Source organism: Petromyzon marinus, chromosome 4, assembly GCF_048934315.1.
Source record: "Petromyzon marinus isolate PM22_M1 ecotype Great Lakes invasive population chromosome 4, UKy_Petmar_22M1.pri1.0, whole genome shotgun sequence".
NCBI classification, from domain to species: domain Eukaryota; kingdom Metazoa; phylum Chordata; class Hyperoartia; order Petromyzontiformes; family Petromyzontidae; genus Petromyzon; species Petromyzon marinus.
The window spans coordinates 10,349,920-10,364,434 of NC_133670.1; the positions used below are offsets into that span (position 1 = coordinate 10,349,920).

At 42.6% G+C, this 14,515-nt stretch overlaps 1 protein-coding gene across 3 annotated transcripts in view; it reads right to left on the bottom strand.

The window, feature by feature from the left end:
• The window catches only part of LOC116938745 (diacylglycerol kinase beta), a 131,922-nt gene extending 117,634 nt beyond the window's left edge, over positions 1-14,288 (bottom strand). For 2 of the 3 annotated variants that reach the window (XM_076056136.1, XM_076056133.1), the window contains exon 1: positions 13,940-14,046. The gene's annotated coding sequence lies outside the window, so the exon portion shown is untranslated. Of the gene's footprint in view, positions 1-13,939 lie in introns of all 3 variants that reach the window. The other variant, XM_032946320.2, reaches the window with a different exon arrangement.
• Between the last annotated feature and the right edge of the window lie 227 nt (positions 14,289-14,515).

Here is a 14,515-nt window from a genome sequence, read left to right on the forward strand (position 1 = left end):
AATAATACTTAAAATTAATTACACTGACTTAGGTCGCAATGGAAAATAGCCAATGTGCTTATTATCAAGATTGAATTGTAACATATGTACATTTAAAGTTTACATTCACTGCATGATACATTTAAAACATACGGCCTAAACATATTGACTAAGTGTTGTAGTCCTACCTTCACCTTAGTTGACTGCACATAATAGTCTATACAATTTACATATAAACTAAAGTTCCCTCTTGTACCATGTGCATTCAAATGTCCACAACGATATCACAGGGTTGGGGTAATCGCATGAATCCCAGTGGCCACTGTCTCTCCACTGATCGTTCAGAATGCTTACAAATGAATAACTTACATCCTCTTATCGGGAGCTGTTTTCATTGAACAAGTGTATCATAATAAAAGTATATGCCGATAAAAATAAAACCTTTGTTGCAACAATTGTAAAACGTTTGGGGAGAAATAGCCGTGGCGGCATGCAGAGGTCACGATGTTACCAAAAGTGGCCATGAATGCCTTCTCAGGAGACAACGTTGGCTTGCCGAGCAGATTCCTTGTACGACTGAAAGCCAAACAAAGCTTTTATCAAGTTGAAAAGTTTATTCTTTGAAACGATGCTTTACTATTTCGATCTTTGGCACTATGTGCCAAATATCAATGTGAATATCTAAGACAAATTACTATAAATATACAATAGAGATTTGTATGTTTTGGGGCGCATGCAAAAGTTCAGAATGTACTAAATAAACCCGTTATAGCCGATATTTCACTTGATATATGTTCATCCAATCATATTTCTCTTCATGTCTATGCGTTGTTTGTGTTTCTTGGCAACCAGATCAGCTCCTTGAAGTGTCACTAAAATACAATGAAACCCTGGCACAGCTTGAATAACCGCTACATGGTATGTATTCGACTATTTAATTCAGACTGTCTCCACATTTGACTGTCAACATAAACACATTCCTGCGGAGGGAGCTGGTAGGAACGTTGGGTTGCTCGGTCAATGTTCCAGGGTCAACGGCGGCACCACGTGGTGTATTCCACAAATATGCCCGACTGTGAGGGCGGGCACAAGCCGGCGTGATTAGGTTAAACGTTGAGTTTTATAAGGGCACCACGGGGTGACCAGTCCCTCCCCACCCAGCCCCACCCAGCCCCTCCCCACCCTTCCCTCCCCACCCATCCCCTCCCCACCCTCCCCACCCAGCCCCTCCCCACCCTCCCCACCCAGCCCCTCCCCACCCTCCCCTCTCCACCCAGCCCCACCCCTCCCATTTTTGAATGCACGACGGACGGACACAATAACCACTGTGGGCTGGTGGTGTAACCAGGAGGTTCCTACCAGTACTATGGCCATTGCTGAAATATTTCATTTGACTCTCATAAAATATGCATTTTACCATTTGAATAGAGTGATGAATTTTGGCCAATTCCACGCACTAGGCATCAGTGATGCATTTGGCCACCTGGAATTGGTCTGAATTGCGCTTTTGGTCTGCCTGAGCCAGCAATGTTTAGATAATCTAAGAATAACTGAAGCTAAGTTACATTTGCGCAATGGAATCCCATTCCGTTGCACACATCGTCGATGACAGAAACCCTGTTAGAGTTCAATTCAAATCAATTAAAGTTTGAAAATGGAACTCATCCATAGGATAATCATCTTTCAGAAACATTATGACTTTTGGACTCAAGACTCTATCGAGACCTTCAGACTGGGTCAGCTCTCACTTAGCGTGGAACTGTTGAACTCCAATATGACTCGTGCAGAAGTCTGCCAGTGGTATAAGGTGCACGCTGCATTAACTCGGGCTGCGTCGAAGATAGCATGTAACAAACATTCCTTCCTACAGTTATGAGCAGATACTTGCTTGGTCCCAGAAAATGCAAACAGTGCACTTGTGCTTTATCCTTGCTATAAGCAAGACTCCAGATTGTTCTCAATTATTTTGGACTCATCGTTTTTAACAAGTCGAACATAAATCATGAATTCCCATGAGAGACATAACTGATGCTGCATTATTATTATTTATAGCCAATGCAGCCTGTCATTATGGGTGCTTTTCGTTTGCTGAAATTATGCCTTCACTAAGCGAATTGAATGTTTATTGACTTAAAAAGGAGCTTAGCGCTCGATGTTAGAGCACGGCAGTGTGTTAACAGTGTATTTGTTTGCAATCTGCTGACACCAATGCATTTCAGCTTGGCGCCCCACCGCCACCACGATTGACTCACAGATGAACGTCCACAGCAGCTGTGCGAACTGAAACATTCACGATGGCTTGGCTGCAGATGGGTGGGGCAGTAAGGAACGTGGCTCAGGTGAGTCAGTAAGGTTCCAGGCTGCGTTACAGTACCCTACAATGTTCTTCGCCAAAGGCAGTCTCGTCCATTGGCAGACACAACAAAAATGCAGCCGGCTTGGCTTGTCCTCGTTTGAAGGTGTGGATGAAGCAATGAGTCGTGTATTGACCAAGTGTCGAATGAATCACTGTTCACGGCAGGTGTATGATAGAACATGAAACCTGGGCACAGTGAAATAATAATATATCATTGGAGATGTCGGGCCTAAATGTTTTGGATGACAAAGACTTTTTTTTTAAGTCTTCCAAATTGCAAACGTGTCTTTTAGTTTAGTTTTCACTAAATATGCTCAATGGAGAGCCCCATGGCTGTGTGGAGAGAGCAAAGTTCAAATCCATAAACAAATCCAGGGTTAAAAGCACTGGGTTTGTTTATGGTTTAACTGCCTCAGCCTTTAAATGTCTCTGTTAAAGGCTTCAGTGTTAACCGTCTCGGGCTGAAATCCAATCACTGTACAAGTCAATGAGTGTTTTGTCTGTGTGCAATAACACGTTAAAGCGGTCAGTATTATTGCCACCTGTTAATTTATTAAGGACGTTAGTTGCATTATAACGCCCACTGAAATGTATCTGTTTAAACCAGCAATAGCTCTCTCCCGACCGCTGCCTCTAACACTTACCGGTAACCATACAGCACCTGACCCAGTAAGGCCAGTAGTCGATCTCAATGCACAAAAAAAAATCCACACCTATTGGGGGGTGGGTGGGGGGTGGCGTTCGTATACACGTCACGTGCACCGTGCACTGCACACGCGTTCTCCACGCACGATGTTGGGGGGAATACGCCGGAACGGTGTTGTGTTGCACTCGAGTGCCAAGCACACATTGCGGCGTTCTCTAAAGCCACTGATGAATGAATGAATGCCTCCCCGCACACTCTGAGTTTTCGTAACGGGCGTTATTTGATCAGACTTCCCCCAAAACACGGTGACGGCAGGAAGCGTACAAGTCCGATGGGACAATATATTAAGACTTGCCGTACATAGCCTCTGCTGGACAAAACATGCGATAAGGGGGCCGTCCATAAATGACGTCACGCACCTAGGGTGGTGGGGAGGAGGGGGTCAGATATTTGTGACGATGTGTGACGAAGGGGGGGGGGGCGGTTTGAGAAATGTGACGTCATATCACAATTCGCAACTTTAAATAAATATAGACAACACGTTCTACTTAAGTAGACTTTTTTTTATAAATGTTTTCTCCTACAACAGAGTGCAGCGCCACATTAAATACGCACTACGATGCCAATAGTTTAAAGCGATTTGAAGCATGTGGTTTTTTTGGGGGGGCAGAGCTTTGTGACGTCATATTTGAGGGGGGGTCTGACTTTTTGTGACGCCGCGTGACGTCATTTATGGACCGCCCCGAACACAATCGAGATGTACGATATTGCACATGGTTTGTATGCACGTGTCGATGTACGTATACTGCACAGATTATGTTTGGGTTACATTTTATGCAAGTGTGTCGTCGTGTTAACACGTTAAATTGAATTTACAATGCCTTAAATTCATTTGCAGAAGTCCACAAAAAACACCCAATGAAAATTGGGTGTATTTAATTACTTACAGCATCACAACTAGCCTTTGTGAGAACACGTCATTATTACACTCTTAAAAAACTCCAGTCATTCAAATCCTAATGACTCATTTACACATCAGAGATGTTTGACATCTGCTACAAAACTGGCCACTTCTGACAATGCCACAAACAATGCACCTCACCCACCCTAAATTCGACATAAGTCGTGGTGCATGAACAAAATCCAAACCCATCCCTTTGCAGAATAATTAGGATAACTTTTGGCTCTCAACCATACTCGTTCCCAAGGGTCCAGTAAAAAAAAACACGCAGACAATACTGTTTATTCTTACCGATCTGTTACAGTATTTTTGTCATATATTTAGTCACGTGGATGACCATGCCCCATTATTAGTGAAGTAGACGAACCTGCTGTACTGCATTGGAATGAGCCTTAAACTCACAATTCGCACGTAAATTTTCGAATTCTCCACTCAAACACGGAACTGCAAGTGGTTGTACAGAACTTCAGTAATCTATGAGAAAATAAATAACAATCACGAATAATGAAAACATATCTTACAGCTCGTTTTAACCCACTGCTCAAGAATGAAGGGCGTGCCGATGCCGTAATCAGTCACGGAGGGGTTTTTTTCACCACACTTCCTTCACCACGCTGGCGAGCGTCGGTTCGTGAAGGTGCGATGGAACCAGGTCTGGTCCAGTTGTCACTGGCCACTGCTATTCGCCGTGCCCGGGAATCTAACTCAGGTCCCCGGACTCGTAGGTCCGTATGCTAACCACCGCATGGCACCGCTTCACCAAGCAACACAAAACGTGATATTTATTGTAGATACATACCGAAACACTGTATAGTGAAATTCATATTCTCCACGTTTATACGGGGGGGGGGGGGGGGGGGGGTGTGCTCCAAGCAGATCCCATTATCCACAGCTCTACCCAAAAACTATCTCCTGCCAGATGCAACATGGCTAAAACAATGCATTTGCCACTAGCTCTGGGTCACTCCTCTTATCTGTGAAAGAAAAAAATGCAAATAGAGAAAATCCAGTGCTTCCAGATCACCACTTGTTGGAAAAGATGAATTTTCTGCCTTTGGGGGGGGGGGGGACTCATCTGTGGAACGCATGCACAGTAATATAAAGAGTCCATCCATGTGTAGTGACATCGGGGATGTCACTGCATGGTGCCGGCCATGGCGTGCGATGTTCCTACGTCACAGACAGCGCCGTGTGGGTTGCTGTGTGAGGCCGGCTCTAGCACAGCACGGCGTGCGATGCACCGTCATCGCGTACACCCCGTAGGTGGGTGTAGTACCAGCCCTAGCGGGGCTTGGTGAGCGCTGGGATAGCGCGGGCACCACGCACAGCGGGCTCCCACGAGGGGGAGTGGGAGAGTGTCAGCCCAGGGGCAGGGTTGCCCCGGGCCATGGCACTCTGGTTGACCCCGTAGACACGTGATCTAGAGTGTCTATAGAGAAGGCCCCAGGTGGGGGGGGGGGGGCTAGGGGGTGATCACGTGTCCAGGCAGAGCTCTCGAGAGGGATTGAGAGGGAGCTAGAACGCTCGAGAAGGCGGGCGGGGCCGCGGGTGGAGCCGGCCCCGACCCGGGAGGATATAAGGTGGGTCCCTGAGAGGGACCGGGGTCGCTTTGTTCTACAAGCTGGAAGCTCTACGTCCTACAAGCTGGAAGCTCCACGTCTACAAGCTGGAAGCTCTACGTCCTACAAGCTGGAAGCTCCACGTCCTATAAGCTGGAAGCTCTTCGTTCTACAAGCTGGAAGCTCTACGTCTACAAGCTGGAAGCTCTTCATTCTACAAGCTGGAAGCTCCACGTCTACAAGCTGGAAGCTCTACGTCTACAAGCTGGAAGCTCTACGTCCTACGAGGCATCAACACGTGGCTGGGGACCCAAGTGAGGGTCCAACCCTTCGTAGTTGTAACTCCTACGTATAGTGTAGTTAGCTGGGTGGTCACCACCCTAGGCTGTATCTGGTAAAGGGGCAGTTACCCCTTTGTATATACGTGTTACAATAAATGTGTTGCCTCTAAAGAATAACGTCTGCGACTCAGTTGGCCTCACTACACATGGATAATAGTATTTGCTGCGGACTGAAAAAGCCACAGATAATAGGAGTCATGCTTAATAGGGCTATGGATATGAGAAACTTCATTCAATTAACTTGACGTTTACCTACAGACTCTGAATCCACCTACCCTAAGAATAAATTAGAATGTGTTTTCTTAGAATATCTATATGACATAAATGTGTATTTGAGTATTATTAGGATTCTTGCTTGCCCAATTCACTTGAAGACGTAGTAAATGCCGTATGTTACATCCTAAGACACATAACCAGATCTATGTCTTAATCAATGGGTTAACCAGAAGCACACATTTTTTTTTATATGGGCACATAAGGAAGTGGTTTAATCTCCCAACTCAGCCAAGTCGTACCCTCAAGAGGAGGGCAGAAAAATCACTTCCAGGATGTCCTCAAGGCCAATATTAAGCATTACAATATAAACACCAGCTCGTGGAAGACTATTGCCCAGGATCGTCCCAGATGAAGGAAGAATCTGCTGCAAGGATCTAAGCATTTCGGAACCCGACGACGACGAGAACAAGAGGGGGGGAAAGCGAGAGCGGCAGACACACAGGGGTCACACATCCCACACAGACCCATAGATAAGACAATGGTGAAAGACAATCATCCTCGACTGCAAAGGATTGCCGAAGAAGAATAAAAAGATACGGTAGTGGTGAGCAACCCCAGTAATCTGGGGTTTAATTCCTGGCCGTGAGCATTGCAAGTGGCAAAATCATATCGGAACTTTGTCTGAGTGTTCAACAAATCCCGTGTGTTTATTATGAGTGCTGCGATGACAGAGGGCACTCAGCCGTCCATGGGTCTGGCCACACCTCAAACCCTCATGTGCCAAAATCGGCTCTAATTGGAGCTGTAGGCTACCAAACAGCCTACAGAACTAAAACTTTGATCTATGCGTGTTGCGCATTGCACCCATTGCCTGTACTCCGTGTATTTACAAATCCCTCAATGTGTCTTGGAGTGATGTGGCGATGTGGCGATGTAGTGTGAGGCTTTACATCAGTGGGGAAGGTGTGGAAAACTCTGCTGTTGCTGCTGATTCATCCGCCTCCTGCACTGCAACACAGTGGGCAGATGAAAACCAAAGGACAGCTTTTTATCACAAAATCAATACCCTGACAGGATTGTTATAATGCTATTAGCTGCCCACAAACGTCATATTCAACATTATATAATCTGAAAGTGTAAAAAGATCAGGAAAAGACAAAACAATTTTTGATGTAATGCTGAATACCCCCAGCAATTGGATGAATTGTCACAATTCGTGGTCATAAATTTATCACAGACTGTTTTTTCATTGTGGTCAGTGTAGTATCCATTATACATATATAAATAATGATAACAATAATATAAATGGCAATTATATTCCTAATTTTTAGCCCTTTTTGTGGTCCAAAGCTGTATGAAAGCCTCCGCACACCATATTGGTCATGAGGGTTATTTAACGATACCTCACCACGCTGGCCAATGCAGATTGGTGAACCGGTTCAGATATCACTCCCCACTGATGTTAACTGTGGCCACAATTCAACTGGCGTATTAATAGCACAGTGAACTGACCACTGCGCCACCACTCCGCCTCCTTCCCCACTGTATATGCGAACCGAAAAACATTGATTCTTCACATGCGATTTGGTACCATATCGTGCACTTAAAATGTTGAACGAATAAGTAAATCATTGTATCACTGCCAAACCTGCTCGCAGTGTGAGATTGTGTGTATCTTTGAATCCTGAGAATAAAGGGGGGGTAGTCGGCAGTGGTAGAGTCCCCCCCAGATCACACGACTCTGTAGTCTACCGGCCGGATGCTTGACAAAAGTAAAAGCATGCATAGCTATTGTATGTTACTTGAATATGCATTACCTGGGAAACATTTTAAAGTGGTCATACTATTCAAGGGGGTAGTGCCCTGGCTCAAAAGTTTAAGAGGGCACCTGCCCAGGTTTGAGTGTACGCTCTGCCATCAGTGTGTGGCATATACCAAACTAACGTTTATCGTAAATGTTAGTCACTTTACAGTGTGGTTTGGACAGTTTTAAAGCTCATGGACGACTGAAGGAAATGCTCGTCCTTATTGGAAGTTCAGAACTAAAGATGGAATTCCATGTTCAACTGGTATTGTCCAGTTGTTCCACAGGCCAACGCTTGTTAAATTCCCATTAAATATTGCCCATATGTGGTATTTGCTCTATGCCGGCTGTTATTTGGGGGGGGAATAGTGGAAAAATAAGCATAGCATAGCACAGTATTGCATAAAAAATATCTTCATATGTTAACACTCAAGAAGTGTGCTATATTGTTAGTAATTAACCACGTAATGTTTATTACTATGGTTGTGTCACCGGACACTCATAGCAAATATAGTCAGTCTACATTTCTTTCTTTGTTACCACTTTGAAACACACAATTAAAAAAAAAATCATAAAATATATAATGCGAAGGCTGGTTCTCGATGTGTAATGTGCTTATCGATCGAACGGGACTTGAAGAGAACGTTTGCACATGCCACCGACTGGCTCTTGTGGGAAAATGTACGCCTCCCAGTTAGCTCATTCAATTAATCTAAATGTCGTTTAAGTCACATAGTCACCTTCTTGTAGCAATAAAACTGGCTAGGTAGTAAAACATGAAAATCCAACGAAGTACAGACACCCAGTCCTATGAGACCCGAGCAAAGGCAATACCATGCTTATTATTTGAATCACGATTCTTGAGTAAAGCGATATAATTTTCAATAATATTTTAAAATAGTATTAAATCGATTGAACAAATGGCAACTATGTATATATCTTTGCATGGAGGCCATGAGCCTTGAGGTAATGGTTTTAAGACTTTAAATTTAAGTAAAAAATACTAAAATACCCTTGGCTAATAATAGGGTTTCCCCCTTTTTTCTGGCAACAAAACTGAAACCTTTTTACAAGGAATCATGCGTGCATTAACCACAATACTTATGGTCAAAATGCAAAACAAAAAAACATACTCTGATAATATATATGCATAGCGCACACATGATTCCTTGTAAAAAGGTTTCAGTTTTGTTGCCAGAAAAAAGGGGGAAAACCCTATTATTATATTTTGGTACTGGCAAAGGAGGCCGAATGATGATACCCTTAGCTACTCAAGAGACCATATCAGTAGTCTACGTGACATCTCAATTTGTCTCTCCCCATCTCTGTATCTCTGCATCTCCCTTTATCTGCAACCCCACCCCCCCCCCCCTTTTTTCTCTCCGTATCACCATCTCTCTCTTTATCTACATCTCTATATATCTTGTGAGACAGAGAGAAAGGTAAGTATGAAGTACTTCCAACATGAATTGTAGGTGGCAATTTTCATTAAAATGGTGTGCCACAGCACATTGTAACATGTGAAAAAAGGTGACATCAAAGATGTACAATTACATACTACAGTATATCACATTTTTATTGTAAAATCTGTAGGCCTGTCATATTTTTGACAGGTCGAGAAAAGTGCCTATTTATTTCACTTTACCTCTAAAATTCTTTGATGATATTGCAATAAAATTGTCATGTCCATAAATGTGTTTCTATACAAGTTTCGATTAAAAACAGGAAAAACAAATGTTTTTTTAAAGCACACAAAGAATCCATTACCAATTTAACAGGCACATACTTGGCTTTAAAACCTACATAATGCTTCATCTTCTTTGGTTCTTTCGGTAAAGTCACGTAGAATGAGAATAAAATAATAAATTGATAAAATAAAATAACACAATAATATTCTCACGACGTTTCGGCCACAACACAAGCGGCCTTCATCAGGTGAAGGGACGAGACTGTCTGGTAGGACAGCGCTGGAGTGAAAGAGCCACGTTCATTCTATAGATTCTATAGATAATGCTATAATGCTATCTATAGAATGTGGGGCATAGAATGGAATTCTGAGGTCACGGAATTCCGTACAAGGCACAGCAGCTGTGTTTACGTGACGAGTCCCTCATTCTCACAGTTTTAAAATACTTTACAAAAACCTATCAAGAAATTAACAAAGATACGCAATATAATAATACAGAAATGAAACTGATATGATGGTTATCAAGCCCATATTACATCTAAATGAGAAACATTAATGTTTTTTTAGTTTACGAGATTACCATATTGAATTACGCTCAGAAACCGCTCTGTCGCAATTCAATGAGCTGTATTCGTAGTTTAAAAGGTATTGCATGATGACAGTGCTCTTTAACTGCATAATTAACAGTGTCCTCTCATTCAAATGCGTGTTTATGCTCCTGTCACAACTTGTTTCCAGCTTGAGACGCTATGATTATATCAATTAGCTCACATCTCAAGCATTTTCAAGCTTCATTTAACAATTTAACTAAGACAAGAAGATGCTTAGTGCTGTCAACTTACTGGAAAACAATTCAAATGGGTATAACCATGTCACCCTGGTCATGTGTGCAAAACACATGAACAACACATGAGCAACAATGCTATTTCCACGTTGATGGCAATATGTTTAGAAATTAATTGAATGTGTTTTAGGCCATTCATTTTGTTGAATTTACTCTGACACAGTCTAGCACAATACATGTGGATTCATATAATGTTGCACATGGAATATAAATAGCTACTGATATGATGGTTGTATTATTGGTCCTATGCCATTAAAGGGTTGATAAGCATATCAGAAGAATGAAAATGACGTTGATAGTCTGGTTAAAACAACGCTGACTAGATATGACAGAGTTGTTTCATAGTTTAATAACGAGATGGTGTTATGTGCATTGTCGTTAAGGACACCATTGCCAAGTTATTATTTTAACATAACATTTTTGGAATAGGTGCAAATGTCTATGTAATGTGCATATGATGTATATGCAGCTTTTGCTATGCATGAACAAATTCACGACACCAATTTCAATTAAGTTGCATAATACTAACTTTCTAATTATTGTAATGACACAATTCATGTTCGTACAGCTCACAGTAAAGTATACATGTTCACCAATACAATCATCCTTTGGAAATGCAAGACGCGTACAGTAGTAATGATGCCGATATATGCCAAGATGTTAGTGACTGAGTGGAAAGCCTGATTTCGCAAATTAAATGTAATTGAGCTCACCTGGTGAATGTAAACATCCCCAATTGGCCCAGCTTTGGAATGATTCCATGAACTCCCAAAGTCCCACAGCTACTTGGGAAGTGTGCTGAGGTATCCAGCGAGTGCATTTGGGGTTCCCGCCTCTCAAATACAAAAACGGGGACATATGATGGGAATAATAATAATAATAATATCTCACACGACCAGATGTGGAGAGCACTACATGTAAATGCATCGTCCTTGAGTGGTGTATTAATTATTACACTACTGACAAAAACTGGACCTGTTAATGTCCCGGGAAAACTTATGAGATTTCCAGGTACAACTACCTCACAAAGAGGACATCCTGAGAAAATCAGGACAGGTTGTAGCAACCTGCATGTGTGAACCTACAATGCCAAATCTCACCACTCTTGCTTGGGAAACAGACTCTAACCCTCAAATAGATTGACTTAAAATTCAAACAGTTATCAGAATACATTTACATATTTATATAAAATAATGGTGAGGGGTAGGGAGTTTGGCTATACTATGCTCAAGCACATTTTACAACGGTTTTTCAATTTAGCAATTAGGGTTATGGCACAGTAGGTTTCCTGATACGCCCACCCCTATTGTAGTTTGTCTTTGATCTCTCGTGGTCTTTGGCTTGGTTTGCAATTTTTGAATGTGCTGTCATTTGTAGCATGGTGATGTTCCACTGGTGCTGAAGCTGTCATTACCTCTGCATATTTGATGCGTCCTATTTGTCATGAAAACCAGACCAAAAAGACTCCTCCATTGACTTGATGAATTTAATTGTACCACCTGTTTACCTGCACATATATTACCTTCGCATTGTGCCTCAATTATCAGCTTATTGTTTATATATTTTACTTCATGTAAGCTATGGATAACACATCTAAAAAAAAAAGTTCAATGATATATTTACCAGGTCTCATTCAACTTAGTGAATGTAAAATTGCGCTATCCAGTGGATGACTAAGGATATACATTTTTTGCCAAGCTACTGCCAAAATGACTGTGTTAAACATCCATATAATAAATAGGCTCATTATATTTTCCTAAAAACAAAATGTGAATGTTATTTTTAAAGGCTTTTAAAATGGCATTCATGAGACTTTCAGACACCTGCAAATGCAACAGAAACAAAATGAAATGTATATTGTGCATATTACACCACGCACATTACACGTGTAAATAAACAATGAACACTGTAGGATCTAAAGCAATATACAGTTATACATACTGTATACATGAATAACATATTTGCGCGATTTCAGTGGGAGCAAGTTGCCCAAGTCATACTGTATATGGTATTTAAAATGAATGGGGTGGTGTGTTAATGTCTCTAAAGGGACTTGTATAAATGCTAAAATACCCAAGGCAAGAAGGAGTGCTACTTGTAAGAAATGTTATCTGAAACACTAAAACCCCTGGTCTCTGATGTCCTATACGTCACTCAGCACTGCCATCAGAGTCGGGCTGTAAGTGAGATGCAGATTCTCAGTTGTGCATCATGGAAACTATTTTAACATACGTTTTGTAAATAAGGACATACACATATATATTAAACTACACTGTAGTACATTAAACGTAATCTCCATGAGTCACGTTGTTTTCTTCTGGAAAAGTTGAGAAACTGCACAATAAAGGCGTATTCTTGTTAATTTCATGCTTGTTTACCCAGGAAAGTCTCACTGATGCTCAACACAATTTTTCAGGAGGGTGCTGCAGGTTATCCCAGTAGGGAGCGATGTTGCAACGTGTAATCCCAATCGATTAATTCGCCGGTATTTTTTCAACTTTGGGATGTATTGCCAATGCATTATTTTCAGCTTTGGAAGCATACCCGTGCAAAACGTGGGGAAACGTGCAGACTCCACACAGAAAGGCGCCCGAGTTGGGAATCAAACCCAGGAACTGTCAGGCAAAAGTGTCCCCGATGTGTCATCCGGCCGCCCAAGGCTTAAAACGCCAAAATCACACACGAGAAACAAGTTTTCGCAAAGCAGCTGAAAATAAAAAATAAAACATTCTGAACAGCAACCATGTTCGTTTACGTTCAATGAGACGATGTATTTTGACAATTTTTTTTTACAATATTGTATTGACATTTACGTTCAAACATCCCAGCCCTTACATATCGGCTGTCTGACACCGTCCACCGGTGCCGAATAAAGAAGGTTTACGGTAACATATTTTAGGGAACACTGCAAACTTTACAAAACAATAAATGTTTACATTCTCGACGTGACGTGAGGTGTGTGGTGGGAGTTTCTCCTAACAGCGTCGCTTCGTTGTCCTTTGCTAAGCCACTTTGTCCTCACAATTCACAGATTAAAACACAGCAACAAAATGCGCCACCAAAAATGGCATTTCTGAGCAACATCATTCAATTCCACCGCTTCGCACACCTACAACCGGGAGTTTCTCAAGCACAATTAAAATTAAGCCTCGTGTTGTTTTGTTTTCTCTCATTCACTCACTCACTCTCTCGGAAATGTAAGGTTTTAAAGTGCCGCATGCAACGCGCACGGGCAATGCAATGTCAGAGCCTTAGCCCACCCCGGTGCGTCTGCCTGCAAATAAACGTGGGCAGCGTGCGGTTCGCTTGAATTGCATCGTTGCAGAAATGCTGTCGCGGGGGGGGGGGGGGGCTTACGAGAGAGACGCAACCCGAGGAGAGGTTTGTGGTCTGACACGGGGGACACGTGAATGCGGGCGAGGATTCTAACGCTCACGGACGCACAACAGAGGGGAAACAGATGGGAAGGGAATGGATGAGAGGGGGTGTTAAAGAAGAAGACGGAGGGAGAGAGAGATATATATTTAAAAAAAACACTCCACTCACCAACGGTGGCACGCGAGACCAAAGAGCCGGCGAGCAGCACTCCCAACGAAGGTAAGTAAACCCCCGACGGGAGGATGCGAATCTCCACAGGCGACGTCACGTTGGGGCGGAGCACGTGGAGCCCTTGAACAGGAGGCCAAGTCTTAAGGATGGCCACGCGCAGAAGCCACGTGCTGCGAGGCGCAGAAGCGCCACGTGCTGCGAGGCGCACGCAGATCGCACAGACCACAAACCACGCCACCGTTTCTCGCACAATGCTCCTCCGTCCCTTTCGGAATATGAGCGATTGAATGAGCAGGTTGTAAGGCGTCCACGCTGGCGACGACGGTCCATTCTGCGTCGTCGTGCCAAAGTCCCAGTTTCATTCAGAGTGTCCTGGTTTTCACAAATATAGCGGATGAATAAACAAGGAAATACTTTTTACATATAATACCAAAGAGAATTGACTGTGGAAGATGTAAACAATTACAATGTTTAGATGTTTGTTTATATCGTACGGTTAGTGGCAAGACATCAATAATATCATTTTTTATAACAATACATTTTCCTTCAATTATGTAGATGAATGGCACTATA